This window comes from Dendrobium catenatum, unplaced genomic scaffold (assembly GCF_001605985.2).
Source record: "Dendrobium catenatum unplaced genomic scaffold, ASM160598v2 fragScaff_scaffold_151, whole genome shotgun sequence".
In the NCBI taxonomy this organism is placed as follows: Eukaryota; Viridiplantae; Streptophyta; class Magnoliopsida; order Asparagales; family Orchidaceae; genus Dendrobium; species Dendrobium catenatum.
The window spans coordinates 441317-456189 of record NW_021318613.1 but is presented as its reverse complement, the minus strand read 5'-3'; positions in this window follow the sequence as shown (position 1 = coordinate 456189).

Sequence of the window (14873 nt, the reverse complement as noted above, 5' to 3'; positions counted from 1 at the left end):
GCTCAACCGTTGTATATGCGTTCACTGGAAAGGCTTTAGCAGTGGTTTTGAAACTGCTGCTGTAGGGAGGTTTTGACAGCATGTTTTAGCAGGTGTTAAAACCGCTGCTAAAAGGTAAGACTGAATAAAAAAAATAAAATGCAAAAATCAATTTTTATGATAAAATAATACATAAGAAATGTCAAATGGATATTTCAACATAATAGTAAAAATGTCCGTGCAATTAAAATTTTTAAAATAGAAATGTATATTATAAATATTTTAATTATATTATCATTATTAAGATGAAAAAATATTAAATATATTATTATTAATAATTATAAACACTAATGATTATTTGCATATGCATAAAGTCAACATGAATAAAAATTAAAAATATTTAAATTTAGTGAAAACTTGAAATTAATTTTGTTAGTATATATATCATCATAAACAAACTAATTAGCATATTATCATCAATTTCCAATATAATTGTAACAACGATAAGGAAATACAATAGAGGCAGCTACAACTTATACCAAATCTTATCAAAATGTTATAATCAAATGAGTTTCTAAATGGCCAGTAAGAAACAAGTAATTTAAATAACCAACAGACTATCCATGACTAACTGAATAAGAAAAGAAATTCATTAAACTAAATGACATACAGGCTCCTTCCTTGCAGAGAGCAATGCATCGGAATCAAAAGTGCAATCCTCTTTAGTTGGTGGTACCAAAAATCCAATATCATATATCATTCCTCGCTTCCTCGTGATCGGATGCAATTCAAAGGAAATTTCTTCTACCATCATCATTATTATCATCATCATCACGAACAACATACTCCACAGTAATAATACGATCAATCAACTTACTGCACATAGTTAGGGGAAATAAGTTAGTTGAAAAATCATTTATAGATATCCTAAAGAACTTCACCAAGTGGAAACGATGCAACATAAGTGAAGGCAAGAAGTTCAAATACAAGAAATAAGTTCAATTAATTAACATATAACAATTGATTCAAAAATCCAATACGTCTAATTTTTGCACGAATGATCAACACATAAGTAGAGAAATGAAAGAGCTCCAAATGATTTTATACTATCATCTTCATGGGGATATAAACCACAAAGCTAATTTTTTAATCAAATTATGATAATCATACATAGTACAAATAAGCTAAAATAAATTTTCAAAAAACTAGTTGCATGGGCATGGGCTTTGATTGGGCAATTGGAATATGGCCTAACCTCTAAATGGTTTTGTAAACTCACAGAGAGAATGAATAATGATAAAAAAGAAAAAGTTTTTTTTTTTGGGACATTTAGGCCATTTAAGGCAAACTCACACACACAACGCATACACATAGACTCGAACCCTAGACCTCTTAGTTGGTAGCCTAAGCTCTCAACCAATAGGCCAAGGAGAGTTGTGCATAAAAAAAAAAAAAAAAAGTTCACTCTTGTTTTTCAATGAGACAGCTTTTTTTCAACTTTTTAAGGAAACTTTTTAGTATAAAAAATTCGGGAATTATAAATATTTGTACTAAAAAACATGCTTTAGAAAGCAGCAACAAAGCTATCCCGAAATAAGCCATAGATACTACATCTTTCATGCTTTCTTTTAATGATTAGAATATAAATTAGAGAGCTTTTTTGTTCAGAGAATCAGACTAATAACTTCGTTGAAACTATAAGAAATCCCTATATGGCTATAACAAGGAAAAACAATTTAACAATTATAAAATCTTGTAACTTTTAGATTCATTAAAATTAGTACAAATAAATATTTTTATAAAATATTCATGGGATGTTATGCACTGTTATGATTAGGGCATCGTTTGGCACAGCTTTTTTTTCTTCTTTCCAAAACAACTTTTTAATACAGAAATTTTTAGTTTAAGAAATTTTTGTACTTAAATGCAGCATTAGAAATCAATAAAAAAGGTGCCCGAAATAAAGCCTAAATCATTATTAGAATATTCATATATCATTAGATCATAACATGTTTACCCATTGGTTAATCATTTTCAAATAATAATTTTAATTTTTCAATCTGATAGGGGTAAAAGGAATATATATATATATAATCAGTTCAATTTTTGTGACAATTCAAGTATGATAAGCGATAACATGAATGCATGCTAGCATGCATATATAAACAGTCATTTAATTTAATAAAAATTTATGATTAATTTTATTTTAGTATTTTTATAAATGGTTTTTTATTTCATAAAGGATTATTTTACTACTTTCTTACAGAACAGACAGTTATTTTTTATTAATAATATTTATTTATTTTTTCATTAATTTATAAATTATCTTTCTTAAAAAAAGTAACTTGAGATAAATTTAATTTAAATAAAATCATATAGTTTTGATGTAAACTTTATTTGTTAAAACATGTATTAAATTCTTAAAACAAATTTTTTTTTTCTATATCTCATAATTCCATATGTTATTCTTAAACAAATGGGAGAACTAATTCATATAATATTTAGTCCCTTTTACCTAAGTTTTTTTTTAATATAATATAATATTTCTATAAATATTTCTTTTTTTTTTGGGAAAAAAAATTAGATTATTGACCAAAGCTATTCCTTTGATCCTTTATTCCTCCATCTTTTGTGAACAAATGCGAGATGATCAAGTGACCATATAAGTCAAAGTGGGTTATAAGAAGAATCAAGATGTATATAACTCCTCCATCTATCGTGGGCAGATGTTAGATGACAAAGTGAAAGTATAAGTGAAAGTGGAGGCATAAAGAAGCATCAAGAAATATGAGTATTATGTTATATATTGCTGCTTCATGTTGTGTTATATATATCATTTATCACCGTGGGGAAGTATTCATGACATGATTGTTCAACAAAATTGACACTGGCTGTAGACTTTTCTCATCCAAAAATTGAAAACTGTAACTTTTCTCATACAGGACTTAGGACATGATAATGACAGTGTTAAATTTGTGAAATAAAGAAGCTTAAAAATATAGAATAAAGTCATGCAGTATTTGGTCTACTATGCTTTCTCTTCCATAATTCCACCTTACCTTTAGAAAAACACTTAATTAATTTAAATTTCTTTAAAAGAATTTTGGTTAACTTAAATTCCTTTAAAGGAGTTTTGGTCAAACTCTTTTTCTCTGTTGGAGGTAGCCATTACTGTCAAAAAAAGGGTTTATTTTGTGTTATTTTTATATTTTTTTCAAATAATTATTATATTTTTTTTCTGTGTAAAAAAAGGGTTTATTTTGTGTTATTTTTTATATTTTTTTCAAATAATTATCATATTTTTATTTCAGTGTAATTTGTTTATTATTTTTGAAAATTTTTATTGCCAAAAAAGTTATTTTATAATTAGATCTATTAGCAGATTTATGTAGTTATAAGAAATATATTTTTTACATAATTTTTATATAACTACTTTTAGAAATAATTATAATTTTTTCAAATTATTGAGAGTATTATATAATTTTATTTTTTAAAAATCAGACTTTTTTTTTCTTATCTCAATCTCACAACGTAGTGGGACAAAGGCTTGATGTTTTGTTGTTGTTGTTGTTATTGTTGTTGTTGTCAATCTAACATATCTCATGTGAAAACATGTTATCCTGAAGGAAATTTTTAAAAAATAATAAGAAAATTATTGCAAAACAAAATTTGATATCAATTAAGGTTTCGTTTGGGACAGTTTTTTTATTATTTTTTAAAATAACATTTTAGTACAAAAAAATTTAGAACTAAAATTTTTTGTTCTAAAAATATACTTTAGAAATCAATAAGAAAATTGTCCGCAACAAAGCCTATATATTAGAAAAGTCTATGGTGGCTATAGCTCCAAAATATTTGATAAATTTGAATTTCTATCTTACATAGTAGAGGTATTTGGATTCTTATATTTTTATGATACAAAATATTGTCCAAAGTCTATTTAGGATAACAATATATCATACTCATAACACAAAGAAGCACTATGCATTCCTATCTCTTATATACACAATTTTATAATTCCTCGCATAGATATTGTTAATTTTTTTGTTATTTTGTGTGAGATTTCTTCTTAGATCGAGCATCATAAGATGATCAAGATGTATTTGAATTAAGTGGTTTATCAGGCATTTTGCATCTATAGGTTCGTATTTTAACATTTAAATATTATTATGGCATATGATTAAAATGGTTTCTTTATTATAGAAATAATTTATACTTATGATGAGAAAGAGACTATGAAAAGTGAGTTCACTTAGATAGAATCTAAACGCAAAATCAAACAAAGGATTCTAATTAAGAAAGTTGGTCAAATAGTAGTGAAAAAAGGTTCGAGCCTTGTTCGAAACTTATTTTCTATCAAAGTGAATTCAAATATTTCAATCAAGTTGCAGCCTAATTCGAAACTTCTCAGGCTTTCTTTTAACAGTATTTAAACATATTTCAAACAGGTGTCAAACCTATTCAAATAGGGTTTTGAACTTAGTTTGAACTGTGTTTGAGCAAGATATAGGGTAAAATATCTAATATTAATAAAGACAATGGAATTGATTTATAATCTGAGAAGTCTTGGTCGCTATAGGAAAATCATCCATTACCGACTGAATTTTTTGGTAGTTTTCCGACATAAAACATTGAGATAACTATTCCAGTGGTAATTTCTGGCGAATTTCTTTCTATTCGAATTTTCTGATGGCTTTTTTTGACGGATTTAAAATTTAACTATTTAAATGATATAACTACCTTAAAATTTATTTTCAGTAATTAGTAATTTTAATAGTTTATTTTAATTATCTATTAAGTTAATATTTTATTTAATTATACTTTTAATTTAAATAATTTATTTTAATGAATTATTAATTATTAATTTTAAATTAATTATATATTTTAAGTTTCATTTTTAACTTAAAAGCGCGGGAGGCAGGCGGGCAGTCGTGCGGCTTCATTTTTTTAATTTTTGGTGGCAATGACCTCCAGAAAACCGTCGATTTTAGTTTCCTACGCAGTTCATTCCGAAAAAAAAAATGCAGAAAAATCTCATTACCACCCGAAATTCACCTAGTTTTGTCGTAAAAATCCATTGGTAATAACCTATTTTCGTGTAGTGGGTGGTGCATATTTACTATTTTTTTGGGTAATTGTATTTGAGGCTTTACAGAGTATAAAAGACCTAGTGCTGAGTATTGATGAAACATTTCTCAATACTAGAATGTCAAGGTACTTTGCTCATAGTTGGGGTGCAAGATGTGGATATCCAAATTTATCTTGAAATATTTGTGATAGTTGATTCATAAAATAATGAGTTATGGATGTGTTATATGGTTGGATTAAGAGAATCAATGGGAATATTGAAAAATCTAGTATTTGTTTTTTACCATCATATTAGTATTGCCAATGCCATACATAGTATTTTTAGAAGAACGTCAGAGCTTGTTCCCATTTCATTGCAATGAATACCAGGTTCTGAAGATGGTTTAATGTAGCTTGAAAAAGTTTGAACCTAATTCAATTGGGTTCAACCTTGTCAGACAAGGTTTAAACCTGATCCAATAAAGAATTGCTACTTCAGGAGCATTAATCCTTATACAAGACCAATGAATGATCTTGTATAAAGGTATAACATCATTTTTAAGGACATAATTGTAACATTATTGTAATAAGAATTGTAACATAATTGTACAGCCTGCATATCCAAGTTATTTAAGAATATATCTATGTTTGAACATAATTCTTCTATTATTAGCTGTGGTCAAATTATAGGTATACATATGAAGTTCTAGTAAGGTTCAAATGAGGTTTAATGAATGTTCCAATCTATATTTTAAGCTATGTTTCAAATCTCATTACGATTCTAATTGTTGAACCTTAGGCTCAAACCTTATTCAAGCCAAAAATTTAGGTTCAAGCTATAGTTTCAACCACATATCATCATTTGAAGAAGTTTATTTTTGAACCTAAGGATCTATCCTTTTTTTTTAATATATTATAAAATGTAGTTTTTGAACCTATATTCTTCATTTTCTTTCCTATTTTAACTTGAAAAAAATGCTTATGTTGCAAGAGTCGATGATTGGATTCTAATTCAAGTATAGAAAACATCAAAATGTACCTTGGAAGATGTAATGCTCTTTGAAGGCTTTAAAAGAAGATACATAGGGTGTTGTGAAAGGCTGAGAAGATGCTTGGAGTATGATGGTTTAAGTAATACAAATATTCAATGGTTAGCATTGCAATATCCATTACTACAGTACCTAGTCTATCTCTAAAATACCTAAAGTGAACCTGGTAAAAATTATAGGCTTATTTAAATATTTGTGAATTTGATTGAAGTCAAAAACTTATAATTAAAACATTTCTTGGGAGCACTACAATGTTGACATAAGAGTGTTGCAGAGCTAATCTATCTATCTAGGTGAATAAAATTTGAGACCTTAGAAGCACTGTGGAAATGGACCTTGTGGCACCTTTTTCTTTATCTATTAGGGTGTGCTTGGGAGTGCTGCAATATTGAGATCTTTGTTTATGAAAGTTTTTCAAAAATAAAAAATTACTATGGAGTGTAGCAACGCTAGGGAAGTTAGCATCGTGGTATCGGGTAATTTTTATATTTTTATAAAAATATCTGTTTTGATTGAAAAATACATTTATGTATATATAGTTTTAAAAAATATTTAATTATCTTTGGGAATATTTATTTTTTAAAATTTTGAAATTGAACGTGTCATTATGAACAGTATATCGCCTCGAAGGGCAAACATATAGTTCTCTAATGGGTTCTAATTACAAAATTTAAATTCATCATGATTATCGTAGTCAAACGCAAGGAGGAACGACATATGATCTCGAAAGATCAAAAAGACATTCAATCAATTGTTTAACTATAATAATTCGGATAAGAGATCGTTAATTTCATAATCAAAATCGAAATAGAAATTGATATATCTCTCCGAGGAAAGAAGTTATCAATCACTATTGATCGTTTGAAAATGGAGGTAACGATTGTTGAAATTTGAATTTTCCCAAAGAGAATTAATTACGGGTTTTGAAAATTTTGATTTTAAAAATCAGGTCTGGGTTTCTAAATCTGCTACGAGCACAAGCCCTCGTAGTTAATTACATCGTAGGAAAATTGAAATTTTCCTACGAATACTCTCGATTAAAATAGCGGTATAAAATTTTATTTAGATTTTCAAAGATCGATATCAAAGGAGGTTAAGGGTTGGAATTTTCAATCGGGATTGGTTCAAAATTGAATACTTATTTCTGGAATCAAAGGAAGAAGGGTAGGAGGCATTTTGGGATTCTGAATTACTTCAGAAACACCTCAGTCTATCCTAAGTGTTGGGATCGAATTTGATTGAAAGAGATTTTTAATTTGAGTGGTCAATTTTATTAGAAATTTGGGATTCGATTCTCGGAGGTTGAGGTCTTATGGCCCGAGCTTGCCTCAGAACCTAAGCCTAAATTGGGTATTGAAAATTAGTAACCCGAACCTAGCTAATGCAGTGCGAATCTGGACTTACCCCGGCCTGGATTAGGGAGCCAGCTAAACCACCTAGGCGCTTTAAAATCATGAGTCCGATCTTTTAATGTTAGATTGGGTAGGGACGTTATTTAAGATAGGTTTTTAAGAATAGGGACGACATCTAGAGCAGATCCTAATTGGCCCTTTGACTTATGTTAAGGTTTGATGTCTAAATAAATGTAATTAAAGATTGAGAGATTTTTTATTTGTTTCTAATAAGATGCATGCTAATTAACTCGATTAAATGATTAAACTTGAATTAAGACTATGAAATGAGAACTCTCGGCGGTCCCGGGCTTACTTCTTAAATTTGTTAGAATTCCTATGTGAGCCTAAAAGTTTTAATTTGATTTAAGTAAAAAAGTTTTATTAAGTCCTTAAGAGCCTACAACCGGATTCCAGGCTAAAACAAAGTTCAACATGCAGGTAAAAAAACTAGAAAAATAGGTAGTTCTAATGTGCAATCAATTTAAATAAATCAAAAAAATTAAATATATCAAATTGAATGACCGTAGACAAGTGCCCTTATTATTACATCTTAAAATTGCAAAAAAGTAAAGTGGCCGGGCACCACTGACAACAACCCGGATTTCTAATCCTAAATCAAATGATTTTGAGATCTGGGATTCTTCTCGTCGACCATTTCTTCGTCTTCTTACGGACATCTTGATTCGTTGATTCCGGATATCCAAATGAAAAGAAACTCCCCCTTGATCGGGGTGTTATCTTTCCTCTTTGGATATTTGAAAAAGTATCTTAATTTGATTTCCAAATGGAAGAAGACTCTCCCCTTTAGGGATGTCTTCTCCTCTTTGGAATTCAAATTGGATTAAAGAACCAAATCTCAAATCATTTCAAAGAATTACAACCTTATTCAATCAAATTTACATTAAACTAAAATAGAAAAATCTAGACTCGATTCTGCAATGTTATCATAATAATCAACAGTTGTATATACGATCCCAAGCAGTTATAATATAAAAATTTAAATGCATTTTTTTAGCCACGATTGGCCATGCTCTTTTTGTTTAAAGGGGGTCTTAAGCGCAGCAGGTACATGTGCAAAGAATTTTTTTTTATTAATTGCCCCCTTTAATTTCAGCTCCTCGTATGAGCATGGCCACCTGCATAAGATTGCACAAGTACAATTCGCTCATAACCTAGGGGTAAATCTAACACACAATCAATCACAGAATGCATGAAGCAAGTAAACACATCAATTCTACACTAGCAATGAAAGCTCGAAAAATACGGCACACGACTGCATAAAGTAAAACACCGGCCCTTCCTAAGTCTAGAGTTGGTTGTCTTAGAAAACCATCTAAAGTGTGTGAGGTAGGTCGTGTGGTTTTGATATTCCCTAAATAGGATATTAGGTTGAAGTTATTTGAGGTTCGATTAGTTGATAGGCTTAAGGGAAATTTAATTAGAGTTTAAGTAGTAATGGTTTGAATTCAATTTTAAGATTGATTCTTAATTATTTATTGAGTACCACCTTTGTTTCACACTGATGCTGTGAAGTTTATTTCACCTTCCTTGGGGCTAATTTAATAGCCTCGTAGGTCTGGGTTACCTAGTGATACCCAATATAATTAAGTGATCTGATTTGATTAAGGGTTAAGGGTTAATAGATTTTATTAAAAGTGTTTGATTACTGATTTTAAGGGTTGGTTAATCATTTCTGGAGTTTTAGGGGTGATTTTGAGTTTTTAAGAATTTTTGAAATATTTTAATCATTTAATTAAAGGGTCAAAAGTTGACTTTTTTATTAAGAATGTTTTTTGGAAAGTTAGCATTTTATTAAAATACTAAACCTTAATATGATCAGTTAGACATTAAGTACGTTGAAATTGGATTTTTCTACATTTTATTACGAAGGTTTGAAGTTTTGAACTGATTTTGACCTAGGTTTGACCCAAAAGTTGACTTTTTGAATTTAATGCCTTTCTGGAATTTTAATATTTTTAATAAATATTAGACATTATTATGAGTTGAAGGCAAGTGCGTTTGGTCAATTTGGATTATTCTTGAATTAGTTATGAATTTTCAAAGTTTTGACTATTTATTAGAATTATTGAAATTGTTTAATTAGAGACCCTTTTTATGGTTTTATTCCAAATGGGTTCCCAACTCCTTGAAATCAACTCCAAAGGTCAAGAATGACCTAAGAAGAGATTCCCAAGTGTTTGGGAAAGTTTTGGAATTTTTAATTATTATTAATTAATTATATTAATTAAAGATTGAATTTCACTTAAAATTAAATTAAGGTTTAGTTTTCGGTCAAATCAGGAGTGTTTTAATTTTCATTGATTAAGGTTTGAGTTCTGGTCAGTTAGAGGTCTTAAGCATATTTTTTGGGTTTAAATTTAATTTATTACAATTTCTGGAAGGTTTAAGGATTGAATTAAGGCTTGATCTTAAGAAAATTGATTAAGGGGCTTAATGACTTCTAAAACCAGTGAAAATTTTTCATAAGGCTGAGAGTGTCCCTAAGTTCAATTGTTTGAAGTTTCAAGTCAAAATGAGATGTATCCTAATTATTAGAATTTCTCTAAGTTTTCTACACATATCCTTAATTATTGTCCTTAATAATGTCACTATGTTTAATGGGTTTAAATTAATGTTTGAACTAACCCTCAAAATTAACATATAAGTAAACACATGCAACCAAACAAGTCCTTAGATCTAGAAGAGCCTAGGCTAAGTGGTGTGTGTTTCCTAAGCATGCAAGAACTAACTAAATTAACTTAATAACTCAAATCTTGATTAGTGAATAGTTAAAGCACAACTATGCACTAATCAATCCCCATAATTTCCATTCAAACATGCTTAATCTACATATAAAATTTCAAGGGATCTCTCAAGATTTAAAGATTTAATATATATAATTTTAAAGTAAATTTCAAATTATAAGTATTTATATACATAAACCCATATATATATAAGAATATAAATTTTAAAATAAAATAATTTAAAATATTAATAAAGTTTTTTTGAGATTTGAGAGATCCACTTATCTCAAATTATTTGAAAAAATATTTTTTATTTTAAAAAACTTAATTTCAAATTAATATGTTTAATTTTCTGATAATATTTATATAAAATAATTATTTTTAATAGTCTTAAAATAATTTAAATTAATTTTCAAAAGAAATCTGCAATTAAAAAAAAAAGATTTAAAATGAAGTTAAATCATTTTTTTATAACAGGCGGCACCGGCGGAGGCCACGTGGCCGCTCGAGATCACGCGGCGGCGGTCGGACACGCGTCAACTGCGGACGGTTCACGCGGTTTCGTCTTACCCACGTCAGCGGCCTGTAATGGCCGTTAGATCCGCACGGGCTCCTTCAGACGACGAGGATCGAATCCCGCCATTTAATCTCGATTGAGAGAAATCAGACGGCTGGATTGAGATCCCGTGGTTCTGATTCAACGGCGTGGATTGTCTCGGACGGGAAGATAACCGTGAGATCACGCGCCCGGTTGATCAAAGCCACGGAAGGGCTTGATCGGGACCGTTGATCGTGCGATCAATGGTCCAGAGAACACACAACTCATGCAAGTTTCAGGCTGAAGCCCTAATCAACTGAAACGACTCGTTCGATCGATATAGTTAATGAAATAACTTAAAATTTTAAACAAAGATTAAGATAGTGAACAGAAGTAATGGGGGACTTTTTGAACGATTAAATAAACGCTTAATGAAAAGCTAATTAAACCTATGTGTCCTAAGCTAGGTTTAGGGATTTACATTGATTTAGTGGACAGATTGATCCGCTTAATGATTGGTTGCATTTGTGGACTATCCACACTCCATTTTGTAGAAGATCCCTTGCCTTGATAATGCCTGGATCGAGCAGTAGAAGTGATTGAACGGGAAATGCTTCGATTGGCCGGAAAGCTCGCCGGCGGCAGCCTCCAACCGCCGGGTTTTGACGTGGGAAATGAAGAGGGATTCCTGGGGAGCTCAAACAAAAATGTTTTTGAGCTCCGCGATGGCCGGGATAGAGAGAGAGAGAGAGAGAGAGAGAGAGAGAGAGAGAGAGAGAGAGAGGAGATGTTAGAATGATGCTCTATTAGGGAATTTTGCCCCATTCAAGCATATCCAGATCAAATCAAGGGCTGAGATCAACAGGGCGAGTTCCTAGATGGCTGTCAAGTGTCCCTGGAGTAGGTGGGATCAGGGGCCAAGGACATTTGCAAGGACAATGAGGTGGAAAGCCTCTTTGGTCCCCATTTGGACACATGGATCAATGGGGTCTGTTGGATCTAGATCCAAAGGCTGGAAGGGCCTTAGGAAGGTTCTAGAGTCCCCTCAAAATGCTGGATGTGTTTATATTAAGAAGGATTAAAATTAAGGGGTCATTTGACCAACTTTGACCATCTCTAATGCATGGTTTGATAGTTTGACTGGTCCTCCTGCCATGTGGTATCTGATGTGGCATGGGAGGATATTTTGGGTGCTGGAGTGTTAAGAGCTTAAGGCAATCTACTAGAAGTTTGAGGGTTCAAGCCATTTGGACATTTAAAGGGTTGTTGACCAAATGTTGACTGGTCAATACCAAAGTGGACTACTGATGTGGCAGCCAAGTGGCCTCAAATATTGATTAAAATGAATCAAAACCAAAGCCAAGTGAAGGGATGGAGGTTTGGAATAGATTTAACCCAACCATAGAGTTGACTTGGTCAACTCTACTTGGATTTGATTGACCAATATCCCAAAATATGGTTAGGACATAATTAGAAGGTTGTTTGAAGCTTAAAATGGATTCAATGGATTAAATGGGTTAAAATAACCCATTAAGGCCTTAAAGGAATTTTGAGTCAACCTAGATTGACTGGGTCAACTAGGTTGACCCAAGGGATGGGTTTGGGCTCAACAAGTTTAAAATGACATTTGGAGGCCAATAGAAGTAGTTCCATGGCTCAAAGAGGTCATTTGGGTTAAAACACCTATTTGGACCCTTAAAGGGTCTCTTGGGTCAAACCTATTGACTTGGTCAACCAGGTTGACCCAGGGGTTGGGAATGGTTCCAGCAGGTTTGAAATGAAATTTGAAATTTGCTGGAAGTGGTTGCATTTAATTTGGAGGTCATTTGGTTTGAAATCACTATTTGAGCCCCATAGGGGTATTTTGGTCATTTTGGGCTCATGACCACCAGGGGCTGAAATGAGTCCAGAAAAATACAACTTATTGATCAACATATCAGGATTAATGGTCTGGAAGTGACTAGAGGCTCTGGTGAAGGCTCTAAAGTCAGAATCTTCTGAGTGACAGGTCCAGTGGCATAGGTTGTAAATATTTGAAGGTTTTACAGCCTATTGATTTTGATTTAATTTCTGGGGTTAGAGACCGCAGAATGTGCTCAAATTTAAAGGGTTTCCTCCAGAGACATGTCCCATCAGTATGCAACTGACAGACTCTGAATCGGAGGTCATTTGATGGGGTTTTCAAGTGTTTGAAAAATCAATAAAAAAGGCCTTTAGGAAAAGACTTTTGGACTTAGGATTTTGGATTTTGGTTTCAAATTCTGGATTTGGATATTGAATTGATTTAGGATCAAGATCAGTCCAAGTGACCTCATATAAAAATGAGGTCAACAATATCCAAAAATATTAACCTAATACCCTTAGTCCATTTCAGCCATTAGAAACACTGGGAGTGGTGCTGGAGGATAGAAAAGAGGAAATAAAAATGAAAGACTAGAAGAAGCTAGGGTTTGGATGTCGTGGAGTTTAGATTCGTCTGTTGGGCTAGTTCAAGGAACAGTCTTAAGGTAGGCTTCCATTACTGTACTTCAATTTTTATTTTGGTTGAATTAGGTAGAAGTTATTTGGGATTTCTAAGCATTTTGAAAAGAAAATCTCCAATTTTCACTAAGTGGGTTTCATTGCAGAATTTTTTGTGTGATTTAGTAATTATTGTGGGGTTAATAGAAATTATTATAAAATGATAAAAGCCCAAAAATTATATTAGAAACACTATATATGAATGGTTTTATATTTTTCCAATATTGAGTATGTATGCAAGTAATTCCCTCAAAAATACTAAGGTTTAGAGGTAAGTATTTTATATAGTTTTTTATTATAATAATATTGCTTTTATGTGTTGAAATAATTGATTTCACTATCCTTACATGCCAAAAATACTAATATTGTTATCCATACATATGTAAAATAATAATGTTCATATGCTACTAATTTATATTGAAAATTTTTCTATTTTCATGTTCATGTACTTGAAATGTATGATGAAAGGGCGAGGATGGTAGAAGAATGTGGCTGATGTGAAGAACATGGTTGATGTCATGCTCATGCATTCCTCCATCTCTTGTGAACAAATGCGAGATAATCAAGTGGAGATATAAGTGAAAGTAAGGTTATAAGGGTAATCAAGATGTATATAATTTCTCCATCTATCTTGGTAAGATGTAAAATGACAAAGTGGAGGTATAGGTGGAAGTAGAGGTGAAGGAGGCATCAAGAAATGTGAGTATTATGTTATATGTAATGTTGTTTATATTTTTATATCTTATTTAGTGAAATGTTTATGCTATGTGATCATGTTTATGTGATACTATGACATGTTACCACTATTATAAAGTCCTATTCAAGTGATACATACATTTGCTACTATTATATATGCATATCCATAACATTTGTTTAAGGGCTAATATAATGTAGTTAAATACACAATGCAATATAAATATTAGGTTGTTAGTTTTAAATATAATATATTATTTATATACTATATTTTTATATGTTTCATATATAATTACATTGAACTTAGTAGTAGTAGGTTCTGAATGACCTATTGAGCATGTGATTGCCCATTCTTTATTATTGTAAATATTTTTCAAGAAAAGGTAAAGCCACAAGGTCTTTGTGATGCCCCAGAAATCAATAGTAAAAGGATTCTCAATACGCCTCAGCAATCAAATCAGTAAGTGACTGGAAGCCAATATCTATCCATCGTAGCAGTGTCTATCAATCAATACTTTTGGTTCAATCAATCGTGTCGTCTAGTCAATTCGTTGTATCTATATCATCTGTCTAATCAATAGAGTGGCTGTCTAATCAATAGAAAAATCCGTAAAGCTCAAAAATCAATGCCTCAATCAAATCTCTACAGTCTCTATCAATTGCTGAAATCAAATCAGTAGTCAATACAGTACGAAAATCAATAGATAATCAATACAGCGGTAAAAACAGCGATAAATCAATACGCCTCAGCAATCAAATCAGTAAGTGACTGGAAGCCAATATCTATCCATCGTAGCAGTGTCTATCAATCAATACTTTTGGTTCAATCAATCGTGTCGTCTAGTCAATTCGTTGTATCTATATCATCTGTCTAATCAATAGAGTGGCT